Raw genomic sequence first — 14,412 nt, 5'->3', positions numbered from 1 at the left:
GGGACATCGAACAGCTTTTAGCAATCTTGTGAGCCATGTTCTTTCAAGAAAATAAGTAGACTTGCTTTTTATCGGAAACCAGTAGATCACATGCTTGTGTATCTCCTAACTAGTCTGGTGAGGTTAAGTAACTAACAAGTTCAAGTTACTCATCATCAACCTGAAATTTGGGGGCTCTGTGACATAAGACTGACAGAACATTGTATACATCCGACCCACAGTGTCATGGCTAACTAGAGTGACACCAAGGCAAGATACCCACACTGCTCGGATAACCTGGCCAGTGATGAGTATGCCTTTGGTTTCTAATCAGAGAATACGAATTTTGGTGGTGGGCACTTGTGCGATAGGTCAATCTCGCTTGCATTGTCCTTAAGACTTAGAACAATTCTCCAGACTAGTCCACATCAAAAAAAAAAAGAAATCCATGGACGGAGTATTCCTTCTTATCCCAGCTCATCAGCGGGTATTTGACTTTATGAGCGCAGACTGGAACCATCTGAACTGTCATGCCTGACCGATGTCACCGGTTCGACCAACCCAATAGTTTTCCCGGTTGTGCCGATCAACTAAATAGTCTATCCGAACTTACCGGTCAGGTGGAACCACGGATGTGTGGATCTTCCTGATCAGATTTTGCTTTCTTTTAGACAGTCATGGGATCCACAGCATTCTTGCTGATTGGCACAAGAGGAACCAAAAATAGATCATTTAACTATTTGATCGATACCCCGTCGGCATGCACTCACCAAAACAACGAATGTAAGTCCATATCGGTGCAAAGCATGTAACATCAAATTTAGTATGGAGACAGAGCAACCTCGAGTGCACTGGCCTTTTTAGACTGTATGACACATAAGGTCGGGGGAAAACGTCTTAGTGATTAATTCCCCGTCTGCCTTAAAACCTGGCCAACTTGGTGACCGGCTCACTTGACCTGACGAAGCTTTTGTGTCACTTTTGTGACTGAATTCAAATGATCCGTTTTTGACTTCACAATATGCGTGTCATCGCCTTGGCAAGTACTTCCTTGTTGTTTTACGAAAAACAATCTCACGATAGGCACTTCAGTACTGTTCAGTGACATTGAGATAATGTAGTGGAGATGTCCTGCGATGATTTGACTTTCAGACTTACTAGATACTACTGATGAGCGGGTGTCCCGTGGCTAAAATATGACTTCATATGTAGCGGAAACCAACGGGTAAGTGATGCGTAAAATGTTTCGATTAAACTTCCTGCTTTTGAAGTAACTATCTTCGTACCGGAAGTTGCGATTCCTCCACTCGAAACGGAGATTTTTCATAGGCACCTCTAAAACTGATAGACTGACAATCGAGCTGAAACTGAATAGTACTCAACTTAGTCGTGCTGGATCTCGTGGTCTTGATCTTGTGTTTTATGCGTTACTGCTCCAGTGTGACTTACTAGTGCCAGTCTACAAAAAGAAAGAAAGAATGACCACCTGACATCAATAGAAACATCAATCTGCTGAGCTGTGGGTGTAAGCCTTTGGTACGAATGCCACCACATTGCTTGCCAAGTGCAATGGTTGCAGCTTTCGAGAACGACGTGTGTGTGTGCTAGGAGTCCTGGTGGAAGGTGTCTGGTCCACCGGATCAAGGTCTACATTTTCGTGTTTGCATGGTAAACTGCAACTCCTAGTTGAGTATTTCGCGGCTCACAAGCGCAGATGTGGCTTGCGCACCAACTCTAGGAAGACTTTCGTTGTACAACATCTTACGCCAAATGTAGAACCCAAGATTCCTCCACGTGATGAGAGTTCATCGACCATTGGAAAGATTCGTAGTATCTCGGAAGTACACTAATTACTGACTAGACCATCAATCGTGAGATGAATTCTGGTGGGGTCAAGTTGAGCGAGGCATTTTGGAAACTCAACAAACTGGTTTAAAATAACCAGAGACGATGCCCCCAGGGCGAGATCCTACCAACCTAGCGAATATACACTCATTTGCAAACTAATTTGGTTATTCGAGAGACTCACCTGGAATCCTGTTGAACCCCTCTTTTGTGGTGTTTCTAGGATTTTCAGCAACCTTATGAGTAGAACGTTACAAATATATACATGTATAGCGATATTTCGAAAATCGTATCGACTGAAACATGAGGCGGTCTGGTGCAGCACATTCAGTTGCCTGAAGACATCACAAACGAGAGGTTCAGCTGGGTTCCAGGTGATTCTCTCGCAAAACCAAATTAGTTTGCAAATGAGTGTATATTTGCGAATTTCGTGCAATTTGGTTTCAAGTAGAACATAAGGTTGACGTAAACCCGGGGACTGCGCCTACCTGATGAGCCCCAGGAAGGGCGATACCGGTCGTGGGCTGTCGACGGATTTTCAGCAACCTTATGAATAGTACATCACAACTATCCTACCAACCTTTTGATACGACAATCAAGTGCGTATCATGAGCCGGCTTAACGGGCAGTGTTTGGGGCTAAAATGTCGTTCAAATTATAATGGACGAGTGTCAGATACAGTGACGAACACATCTTGACAGAATGCGCGCTAAACTACATCCAACCGTCTATGTCGGCTGGGACACATCTGACGAATAGGCGGGCAGGAAACCCTGAAGAGGCTTCTGTATGGTCAGCAGAGCGGAGGAATATAATCCAGACTGACAAGGCTTGCTTACATCTGAAAGCTGCCCACGTGAATCTTGTGGGTTGCGAAATGAGCGTAAAAATTTGGATAGTTGGTCACTTTCTCTTCTGTCTCTGTAGTTTGTGGAGAGGATGTACAGTCTGTTGTGTGGCTGGCAGATTTGGAATTGGCCCAAACGCAATTTGATTGGACCGTCGCAATTTGCGTTTCGTTGTTGTCAGCTAACATGGCAGCTAGTCTGTTCGTTGAATACATGCATTTAAATAGGCTGGATCCTCTATTTCGGTTGGTTCTTTTTACGTTCTCGTGGTTTGCACTTCTACCAGTCTTCCTATCGCTTTCAGCGGTCCACATTCCTGAGTGAGAGTTGATCATGTCGCTTAGCGACAAGTTGTCTTTTGTTTATCCTGTTTACAGCATCAAATGACTTGACTTGGTGGAGAGGTTAGCACTTATCGTTTCTCTAGATGTGGGATGTGAAGCAGATACACACCATCAGATCGTCTGTAAGGTAAACAAAACCGTGGACGACGTGTTCTCGACTGTGCCCAGGTGTGCATGCATGAAAGTCTGTCACCTACCTGAAGGCTTTTGGATACCGGGAATAGCAGTAAAATGCTGTCCTTCGTTTGACAGTTCCGTTAGATCCTGACCAGAAAAAGAACCTTCCTTACAAAAAGACCACACATTCCAATCATTACATTACACATCAGCCGACTCTCCGAGGTTGCACGCAGTGACACCAAAACGCGCGACAGCAGGCTTTTTTCAAGCCTAAATATGACAGGAGGAGATTAATCTGAACCTGAGATCACCCGGGAAGATTTTCCATTTGCATACATGGATACCCACCATTTGTCCCGATGCAGGTGCAGACTATGCACGTGGTTCGGACAGCTGTTTCCGTTCAACCGTACTTAATTCACCATATGAATGGAAGTGTCTTGAGACGATTAGACCACCCGCTGGGCCAGCGCGCATCTAAATGCTATTTCCTCAGGATAAATGGGAACAAATAACGTGAATAATTCATCATATGATTAGAACAGTTGGCTTGTATGGGTTTCAGGACGCGTTTGACTATTTGGGATTACTCGCTTTTCTGGTCCGAAAAGCTAACAAACGACAATCGTCTACCGATGTTTTGTGATATCTCGAATTTCGTACCAACTGAAGCATGAGGTGGCTGGTGCAGCCATCTAAATGCTATTTCCTCAGGATAAATGGGAACAAATAACGTGAATAATTCATCATATGATTAGAACAGTTGGCTTGTATGGGTTTCAGGACGCGTTTGACTATTTGGGATTACTCGCTTTTCTGGTCCGAAAAGCTAACAAACGACAATCGTCTACCGATGTTTTGTGATATCTCGAATTTCGTACCAACTGAAGCATGAGGTGGCCTGGTGCAGCACATTCATTTGCCCACAAACATCATAAACGAGAGAATCAGCTGGGTCTCAGGTGATAAGTCTTTCGTCAAAACATGCAAATGCGTGTATTTCGCTAAATGACAAGCATATTTTCTTGACTTAACACACTACTCGTAAGTTTGCCGGAAATTTTTGAGAAACCCGCGACCGGTTTCGGCCTTCGTGAGACATATCAAGTTGACGTGGTCCCCGACTTCTGTCTAGTTTATGTTCTACTTAAACACCACTTCTACACAGTTCGCGAAATACACCTATTTTTAAACTAATTTGATCTTAACAGGAAAATCAGCTGATTTTTATCTGAATAGTTTTTTTGATGTCCTTCAAATGCTGCGCAGAGTCTATTTCGTGTTTCAGTTGACGTGACTCCCCTGACACCACAGTGAATCCTCTATCGACAGAAAATACAAAGATGTTCTTTAAACTTTAATGGCATATGAAAAGGGAGATGTGGGAGAAACATTCCTAAGTTACGTTGAATACACTAGTGACGAAATTGCTCGATGTCATTTCTAAGTTGATCGATTCGTTTGGTCAGCAGCGCTGAACCGGTTAACAAGGGCCCACAGGTCCACTCAGATCGCTATGACAGAATATCACTAACTATGCACACATGTACGGTTTGTTCGGATACCTTGAATTAAGGGTCTGGCGGAGTGTGGTGTTGGCGTGATGCTAACGCTCGAAATCGGTACAAACGACTTGGCATTGGACTGATCGAACTCGGTTTTGGGAATTCAAACAAAACTAGAGATGCAAGGACGCATATTCACATGTTGAGATGACTCTCCATTCCACTGGTAACCTTAGTTTTCTAGTCCGAATCCCGACTGTAGCATTACAGCTTCTGTTCGTTTAAAAAGAAGTTGAGGATCAACTGAAATGAGTTGTCGCGCACAACCCAACTGTTGGTTTCCAGAGGACGTTTACGTTCGACACTACACAAAAGGTCCAAGGTGTTGAAGTCTACTACAGAATCAGACTCCAGAGAGTGGCATGTATATTACCTCGCTCGGATGAAATAGCAGCTAATGTGTGATATCGTGGGTGTGACTGACCAATTCTCTCGTACACCAGCGAAGCATGCCATCGAGCTACGGTGAAACAAGTTCCAGCAGGTTTGGCGTGACCTAGAAAAACCGTGCTGTTTAGCTTGGACTGATTGTTACTCAAAGTAATATGGAATGATCAGAAATACAACACGATGGGATATTTCTCACAAGAGAGGCCCCTCCAACGAGAAGATACTTCGTGTACGGCTTTTCAGTAATGTTTCTCGACAGCCGAAGCGTTTTAAAACCCCTCTCCTGAATACAGACTACTATTTTAGAGAACCCCCGCATTTGTGTCCAACGGTTCTTGTGGTTCTTTATCTATCAATGCTGTTAATACAGCCGATAGTTGAAACAAAACTTTCCGAACAAAAACTTGAAGGGTGCAGGAAGAACGAGCTTCAGCAGGAGAGGCCGGCTGAGTTTCGATCTTTTAAGCTAATAATTGGGTTGCCTCGTAGTCTTATTAGCTTGCACCTGGTTAGTTTATTGGGTGTCGCCATTTCAGTGTTCATGTCTCTACACATCGATTGGTACATTTCTATTTTCTCGCATGTCATTTTTCAGCCAATTTTCCAGTCGACCAAACACCTTCCATTTTTAGTAACTTTTTCACTGACTTGTTTGGTCCGTCTGCCATTTCTGTTGCATTTTGGCTCCTGACACGTTCACAAAGCATCTTTTGCTTGGCACAATTTCCGTTAGTTAGTCTGTTGAGTCTTCTGAGTAACTGATTCACCTTCGACTTGTATGTCCATTCCAGCAATCTTGATTTCATTCGGAGTCTCGTTTTTCTAGTAACCCCTCTTCGCTTCTTTTGGTGTAGTTTTGAGCTTGAGTGCTGCGAAGCTCCTTGTTTCTGAGCGATTGATAAATTCGGTCGATTTCAATTTACTTGTTGATGGCTTTTTCGGCTGACTCCGTCAGGGGATACAAAACAGCAGAAGCGACCGATGAAACAATCAACTGAAGGAAAGAAAACCACTCAAATGCGAGTGTTCGATTGACCGAACAGATAAGAGGAAGACTGGCTGGAGCGCATCATGCAAGAAAAGCGGAGAACCCAGTTAGGACGGAGAAAGAGAACTACTGAAATAGAGATGTTCAAAGAACACGCCGGATGCAAAATAATCAGAGTACTATGCGATTCAAATACCAAAAGGACCAATCAAATTACTTAATAGCCAATCTACAGACATCCACACAGGTTTACACTCATCGTGAACTATATAAATAAACCGAAATTGGGAGATCAGTGTCAGAGCAAGGGTTTTCACTGTGAGATGTTGAAATCCACATAATGGGCGAAGGAGCGCCAATGATATGACGGAGTCTAGTTCCTATCTTCTTATGTCTGCACCTAACTTTCCGTTGCTTAAACATGGTGTGGAAGGTACCTGCCAGATTGACACAGTGCCCATCTTAAGGGACCAGCAGACTATCGATCGTGCCAGTGCACCCGAATTCGAATTTATGCTTGATTGGATAGTTTAACTCATACGCAATTACACGTAAATCGAAATGCATTTCACCTGCTCAAATTGAGGCTGCCTCAGTTCTACCCAGACCTAAAAAAGTGAACGACATTGGAGATGGTGTACTGAGGTTGTTGAATTTCCACTGCGAGGTTCAGGATTCCGTTGCAGATTGTAGGTTTGACGGCGTAGTAGTTGTGTGTAACGACTGAGTTTAGAGACTTCTCCAACATTTCAACTTAAGTGATAACATCTGAATGTCACATTATTGGAACGCCTGCGTTTTGAAACGAACAGGTTTATTCCTTCTTTAGCAGGGGTATGCAGTTGTTCTCTAGAATTTTTCGTGGATGAGCTTATCATCTCTCCCAGACACTGAAATGCTACGTCGATGATTTCCTCCGTGGAAGTGTTTTTTGTTGTACAAATGACCTTCTTACTGGACCCCTTTTGTGTTGTGTCGGCACAAGACTGGAGAACGGAAGAAATGATTGACCCGATTGTGTTTCTGGTGAACTGCCTCAACAACCTAGCTGGATACCCAGAAAGGTGACCCTTCACTTCATCACGCATGCAACTATGATGAGCGGTGTTCAGTATCTGAATCCGCCCGATCGCTCCCGTGACCACTGTTATATTATCCACATGTGCTGGAATATGGCCCCTTGAATTTAGAACCTCGACGACTCGTATCTACACACTGTCCATGAACTATCCATTTCAGACTGGAGAACGGAAGAAATGATTGACCCGATTGTGTTTCTGGTGAACTGCCTCAACAACCTAGCTGGATACCCAGAAAGGTGACCCTTCACTTCATCACGCATGCAACTATGATGAGCGGTGTTCAGTATCTGAATCCGCCCGATCGCTCCCGTGACCACTGTTATATTATCCACATGTGCTGGAATATGGCCCCTTGAATTTAGAACCTCGACGACTCGTATCTACACCCTGTCCATGAACCTATCCATTTCCGAAGGTGATGTCTTCAACCTGTATGTAGTACTTCCACCGGAGCTGGAAATGATATTCTCCGTAAAAGACGGTTTAATCGCTCGTATTGCAGAGTTGTTTTGTTGACGCTGCGAGTTCGTGAACAAGGGTGGAATGTTGAGGTGTTGGTCTTGCTCTTTTAACTGCGTTGACACATCTTCTTCGAAAGGCATCTAGTAAAACCCCGGATCCAATTTTTTTCAATAGAGACGTAAGACTGAGCCTCCGTCTCTTTTGCCAGGATTCTGACTATTGGCATGAATGGCAGATGTGTCCCTCACCATCAGCCTTTATTTTGATTCACGGACCTAGGTGGGATGCGACCCGAACAAGTGGTGTGACCAGCAAAGGAGTGTTCGTTCTCACAACACTTCCGATTTCTACAGTGGTCAGCAGTGAACTATTTGTCCTCATCGGAGAAGAACAAACATGGTTTGGAGCGAAAACCGTCAAAGGAACGACGGTGTAATGATGTCTGTAATGAAGCAGCCTTCTGCGAAATCTCAGCGGTGATAAGTGATGAAGAAGACAATGACAATGACGGGAAAGTTTTCAGTTTGCTGACACCAGGTGACGAACACTGTAAGAGCAGTCGGTGCCCTCATTTAATTTATTAGTTAATGTTTGAATCTCTATCACTCCTTGTTCAAGGTATGACATCGAAAATGCTGCTGGCTCTTACAGGTGTCTACCAAATTTTTTGAACTTTTTGTGCAAATTACTTTCGCTGTGATCAAATGTGAGTAGAACAACGATTTCCATGAGCACCTGAATAAACTGATCTCCCACCTCCATTCTGTATGAGTATAAAGTCCACTTCCAGTAGATTACATTCCCGGGGCTGGGGCCCGTAAGCAAAGTCTGGGATCAGGTACCGAAACCTGTCTCAAACGACCGGTTAGCTCATCCTGAGACGGTCCAAACCAGTATTGTCTCACCGATTTCCCGACGAGTGAGGAGGCTGTGCATACAGGAGTTGAACAGAACAAGGACAAAAATTAAGAAAGTGGATACCGGGTGAGTTTGATTCAGTAGAGATTAGGAAAAGCAAGGTCCCAGTAATCCATTGGTGGTCCTCAAAGGTTCGGGTATGGTGGAACATGCACTAGATCCTGTATGCAAAACGGAGTCAGAATAAATAAGAAAGATTTGGAGTTGGGACCCCTATTCATAACGAGGACTGACGCTTAGACATCGCAAACCACCCTAGTGTGAATACACTAGGGAGGTAAGACCTATCAAGCATGTTTCAGATTGAGCTCACAGACCGGTGGAGCTCCGCACATTTCAGTCCCAAGTATCTCCATAACCTACTTTGTGTGGCCCCAACTCATTCGCAAAGTCGGAGGAAAACTGCACACAAAATTCCAGAAGAATTGTTTCGATTCCAAAAAACTAATCTGAAAACCGAACAAAATTCATGCGTGTACTCGCTCACACCAACAGAGACTCTTAACAGATGCCAAAAAAGGACTTAGTCTCCTACTAGTAAGGAATTCAACACCTTTAAATTCCAACAACCTTGTAAATTAGGTACCTAGTTTTCAAGTGTTTTTAACAAAAGCAAGAGATTGTTTTCACTAAAGCTACCGACAAGTGAAATACGCCGATTTACACACTAATTTGTTTTTCACAGGAGCTACATCTGAATCCAGTTGAGTCTCTCGTTTAAGATTGTCCATACAAGATCGTCTCATTTTCCAGTGTACATCGCGAACTGCATACGATTCGGGTTCAAGTAGAGCATAAGGTTTACTTGAGGCTGCGTTTGGTTGATGTGACCCGAAAAGGACAAAGTATATCACAGCCCATCCAAGAGCTTTCAGTAACCTTATGAGTAATGTGTTCCCCTTAAAAATGTACGATGAAATCCCAAATATCGTACAAATTGAAACATTAAGTAACCTTTGTGCAGTACATTCAGCTGAGCAAGAACGCTATAAATCCGAATTTCCTATAAATAACGATAACACTTGGTTTACAAAAGACGAGGATACATCGCATCTGTTTTTAAAACAGCGGTTCTCATGAAAGAATAAGATATTTATAAATTTCCTGCAACACTGTGACCACAATGTTGCAATTATACCCAGCAGAAGGTGAATTCCGAAAGACCAAAGACAGTTTGTTAGGTAAAAACAATATCCTGGACGCAGTACAATAGTAGTTTGTCTAATTAGGCTAATTTTCGAGGTCAAGGCTTCCTCCAGGGGCTTGCTGAATTGTTGTACATTGGACGGTCAATAGAGCAGCTTCAAACATACGGTTTGCAGATACGGTCATATCTGTCAAATTTGCAACGCTGTGTTGCTTTCAGTGATTATCTGACATGGTTGCAGAGGTAGCCCGATTATAGTCGAACACAGGCACTTTGCATGCCTCTACAGCACCCAAGTAGTGAGCTAAACTTTCCGACCGCTCACTGCGCACGTTAAGTTTTCTTTGGGTGAGCTGACGTACACGGTTGTTTTAGTGATGCGTCATACCATGGAGACTGTTGATGTTGCTATTCTGTAGTGTGTTTGTGAGTGAGGCAGAGAGGTTCACACCATGAGCGCATTCCCCGTACCAAAGCATTTCATCCAGACGTTTTAAAATGCCCCCTTGAGTTGACACAAACAAGTCGCACGTGCCGTAACAAGCTAACTTAGCGTCGACGCAGATGGACAGGTATAACTGGCCAGATTAAGTCAATTGCTTTACCGAACAATCGGTAGCTTAAAAACATCATAAACGAGAGATTCGGCTGGGTTCCAGGTGGGTCTCTCGCAAAACCAAATTTGTCACCAAGTTGGGGCAATGAGGGTTCAAGTAGAACATAAGGTTGACGGAAACTCGAGGACTGAGCCTACCTGATGAGCCCCAAGAAGGGCGAAGCCGGTCGTGGACTGTCGACGAATTTTCAGCAACCTTATGAGTAGTGCATTGCAAATATATAGACATACGCATTTCTTCGTTCTATCCATTCTCCAAGTTGAGGCAGACGAATTTATTTGCCTAAAACATCTTTATCGTGACTGTCACAAACGATATATTCAGCTGGGTTCCAGGTGAGTCACTTGCAAAACCAAATTATTTTGCAAATGAAAGCGTGCCTCTAGTTTAATCTAACGGTGGAAGAGATCAGGGATTTTTCAAACATGGAAAACCAGCATTAAAAGTCTGTCGAAGCGAGGATCATACATTGATACACAGGCGTCAATAAATGATCACCGCCGATGAAACACCAATCTCTCTATGATTTGGAAATGCTGATGATGTTTTTGATTGCATTGACAGTCCAGATTGATGGACTTTAGTGCCGCTCTCACTCAATAAACTAATGTTTCCCCGAATATCCAAAAAATGAATACGTCCCTGGTTTTAGTTTTAGAACATGTATTAGCAGATAGGAAATAAGGACGTCAAAAATATTTGACCCGGTATTGGTGCCATCGTCGCGTTTTCTCTGAAAATGAGAGCTGATATAGTAAAAAGCCATAGTATAAATCGAATCAAGGAGAAAGGGCCCTGACTAGATATGAGATGCTAAAAGTGGCAAGCAGTAGACAGTGATGCGGTGTCTAGAAGACTTTATTGATTGTTTGCCTTAGTGGTTATTCTTATGATTATGGCTGATAAGAATTTCATTCTGTTTACACCGCATGATATAGGGTTGCGTCCAGTTCTATCAAAGTATTCCACTAACTACGTTGTCTTACCGATAACCGAGCTGTGTGCTTCTCCTCATCTGATCGTTTCTACTGAAGGTCTTAATATCTCATCCGGATAGCGCAAGAAGTACTGACACGTGCAACCACTCCAGAGACTCGTTACCAACTGGCAGCGACATTTTCGGACTTTGTGACTGTAGAAAATGGCAAGTTCAAGTTTACTATCTACTTACTAGGACTGGTTTCGTGTTTGGATGACCACTCAGAGATTTATTGTTTATGACAGCCTAGTCATCCTCAGATGGCATGGTACAATGCTTGGAAACCGTAGAGTTATCAGTTTTTGGTTTGACCGTGCGGACGTTTCTGATGGTATGCGGTACCACATAAACTCTTCGGTATTTCACGGAACACACTGTCACCTATGGCTCCTAAAAGTGCACAATCTAGTCCGAACGAAATGGTATTCGGACAATTGATAGAGGGTTGTTGCTCTTGTTTGAGGTTGCTACCGAACTTGGTAGTGAGACAAACGCGATTAACACACTTCATGAGGATCTAAATGGTGTGTCACGCGTATCAGAGAGACATGGTAAAGTCATGACCGTTGAACAATGGATAAGCCACCCTCGGTCGTGACCTTGTCCTTGTGGATGGTTATTCTGAATTGTCCTGCACAGGTTTTTGGACGCGTAGTGCTCATTGAAGCGACAAATGCAGTGACAAATGTTCACCGTGAAAATGCCTTTTACAACGCGTGGTTGTAGCAAAAGACTTTAAGGAGAAACTCTCTGAAGGAGCAGTGGCTATTCAAAAGACGCCTTCGTATGATAGAACCTCTGACAGACTTGCTTTCTGGACCGGTCCAATTCATCATACGAAGACGACCAAAGTAAGACGATTCAAATCAAATATCAGTCGTTAGCACACTGTACCACATCTAAACAGGCAGGCATCATAAAACATGACTTTCACACCAATCACGACGGTATATTGATAAGCCGTTGCCTAGCCACGTGGGTAGTTTTTAATGTCAGTCACTAGTGGTATTCGAAAGGTCAACCAGTCTTACTTGATATATGTGTCGCTCTTATTTCGAGGATAACCTGTCGAAAAAGTTCCAGGCCCTAAAATTGCATCTTTTAGAGGGGAATTCGCCGAGATGATGAGAAAGACTACTGCATATAATTTTCTGATTTGCTGTTCTCGTAAATCTGAAAATTATCATTTTATGTCAAACTATGTCTTACAGAGTCTAAAGATTAAATTGGGACTTCAAGTAAGGAAGTTTGTGAGGAATACCATGGTGCTATAAATGTCACTGAGATGGTTTATTAGGATACTGGATGATATATCTTACAGTCTCATAAATGATTCGTCTACACAGCGGTTTCTGAAGCAAAAAATCAACATTTGAATGTCCAAAACTGGCGTACTGTCGAAGAGTCACATGAAACTGACAGTTGATCGTCCAGCCGTTTGTGAATCAGCTTATACGATGGTTCGTTTTTGTACCGTTCCTTGTCACGACTGAGATTTTTTATGGGAGAACGGATTTATTTTTTCGATGCTAAATGTCATTTGAAATGTACTAGTTCCTGTGAAGCACTCATAATTTTCCAAGCAGAAACTCCATCAACCGTTTTCCAGATTTTTTCTGAAACAACTACAACTTTATTCGTATTTGTTCCTGGGCATCACGAAACCATAACAGGACGGAAGTCCACACTTATCAACAGGTTTCTTCGCTGTCAGTGGCTGTCACCAAACGAAAGTGTTAAATCTTAGTCCCTTCGCTTTCTCATGTGTCGTCGTCGGTCACGTGATCTACAATCACAGATAAGCGCAGTGCCCAAAATGTCTTGCCAAATTCAGTTTCACACGAAAGCAATCTTGTTTGATGGCCACAGTGTGATTGTTTCTGCCGTTGCTGTTGTCGTTGTTCTGCGAACACAGGTTGTCCCAACGTACCTTGGTATCCTTCTTTCCAGAAACGGGGTCTCCAATTTTACCGATCAATTTACATGAATTTTAAAAGTGATCAATGCCAAGTTTTAAACAAAAAAGGAGGACACCGACTCTGATGGGTCAAGAAAGTTCGGGTTTTGACGAACAGGAGGCTTTGGTCCACCAACCAGGGAAAATCAGCGTTTTCGAATTTATTACTTTGATGGAAACCTGCTTGGTGAAAAGCTGATGAAGAAATACATGAGCATCGCTCATTCTGTCGTAGTCTGTCGCCGCGGATGCAGCTGGATTGCATGATGCTTTCAGTGATTGCCTGCAAGAAAAATTTTTCATCCACCACACGTCCAGTTTCGGATGATTCTCCGCTATAATCTGACAGTGATTGTTACAAAGCAAGTATGAAACTTGAGTAGAATGTGGTTGTTACTATATTGCGGGATTTTGTCAAATGTAAGAAGGATAAGTAACCTAATATTGCGTTGAGAATTAGCCAATGTGGAATTTCCCGAGGACAGTCAGGGGGACAGGTAATTAAATTTCTTCGGCGATGAACGGTATCGTATCTAGGGCAGTTTTATTCTGCTTGAACACCATTGTGAACATAATTTACGAATTACATTCATTTGCAACTAGACTTCTTGCACTAACTGGAAGATAAGACAGCCTTTGCGTACGACATTCATTTGAAGGATGTCACAAGTAGGCAATTCAGCTCCCACAATGTCAGAACAAAATTGATCCAATCACAGCATTTGGATAAACATATCGCGGTATGTCTTTGGAGGGATGGCAAAGCTGACTACAGCACGTCGAACGTCAAAAAGTCAAGCAGATGGTGGACCAGTTCTTAAGATATGTTTCCAGGTAAACTATAAGAAATACTTTGTGCGCAGTAGCACACTCAGTGTGGCCTTACTTGTCCAAGTTTAGCTGCTAACAGAGAAGAAAAGTACGAAAGTACACAACCTTTACGTTCTCATCAGGCAATATTATGTGTTATTCGCAAATGCTTCTGCGTTTATAAATTTGGCTGACTCAAAGTAGCACATATTCGAGGTAAAAGGAAATTCGACAGATATTGGTATTCCATGACACATCTGCTGTCAGATTTATAACGTTTTAAAACTAACTTACGCAGTTTAAAGTGGCAGATTATATATATATATATATATATATATATATATATATATATATATGTTAT

This window comes from Opisthorchis viverrini, assembly GCF_000715545.1.
Source record: "Opisthorchis viverrini unplaced genomic scaffold opera_v5_20, whole genome shotgun sequence".
NCBI classification, from domain to species: Eukaryota; Metazoa; Platyhelminthes; class Trematoda; order Opisthorchiida; family Opisthorchiidae; genus Opisthorchis; species Opisthorchis viverrini.
Note: the sequence above shows the minus strand (reverse complement) of the source record.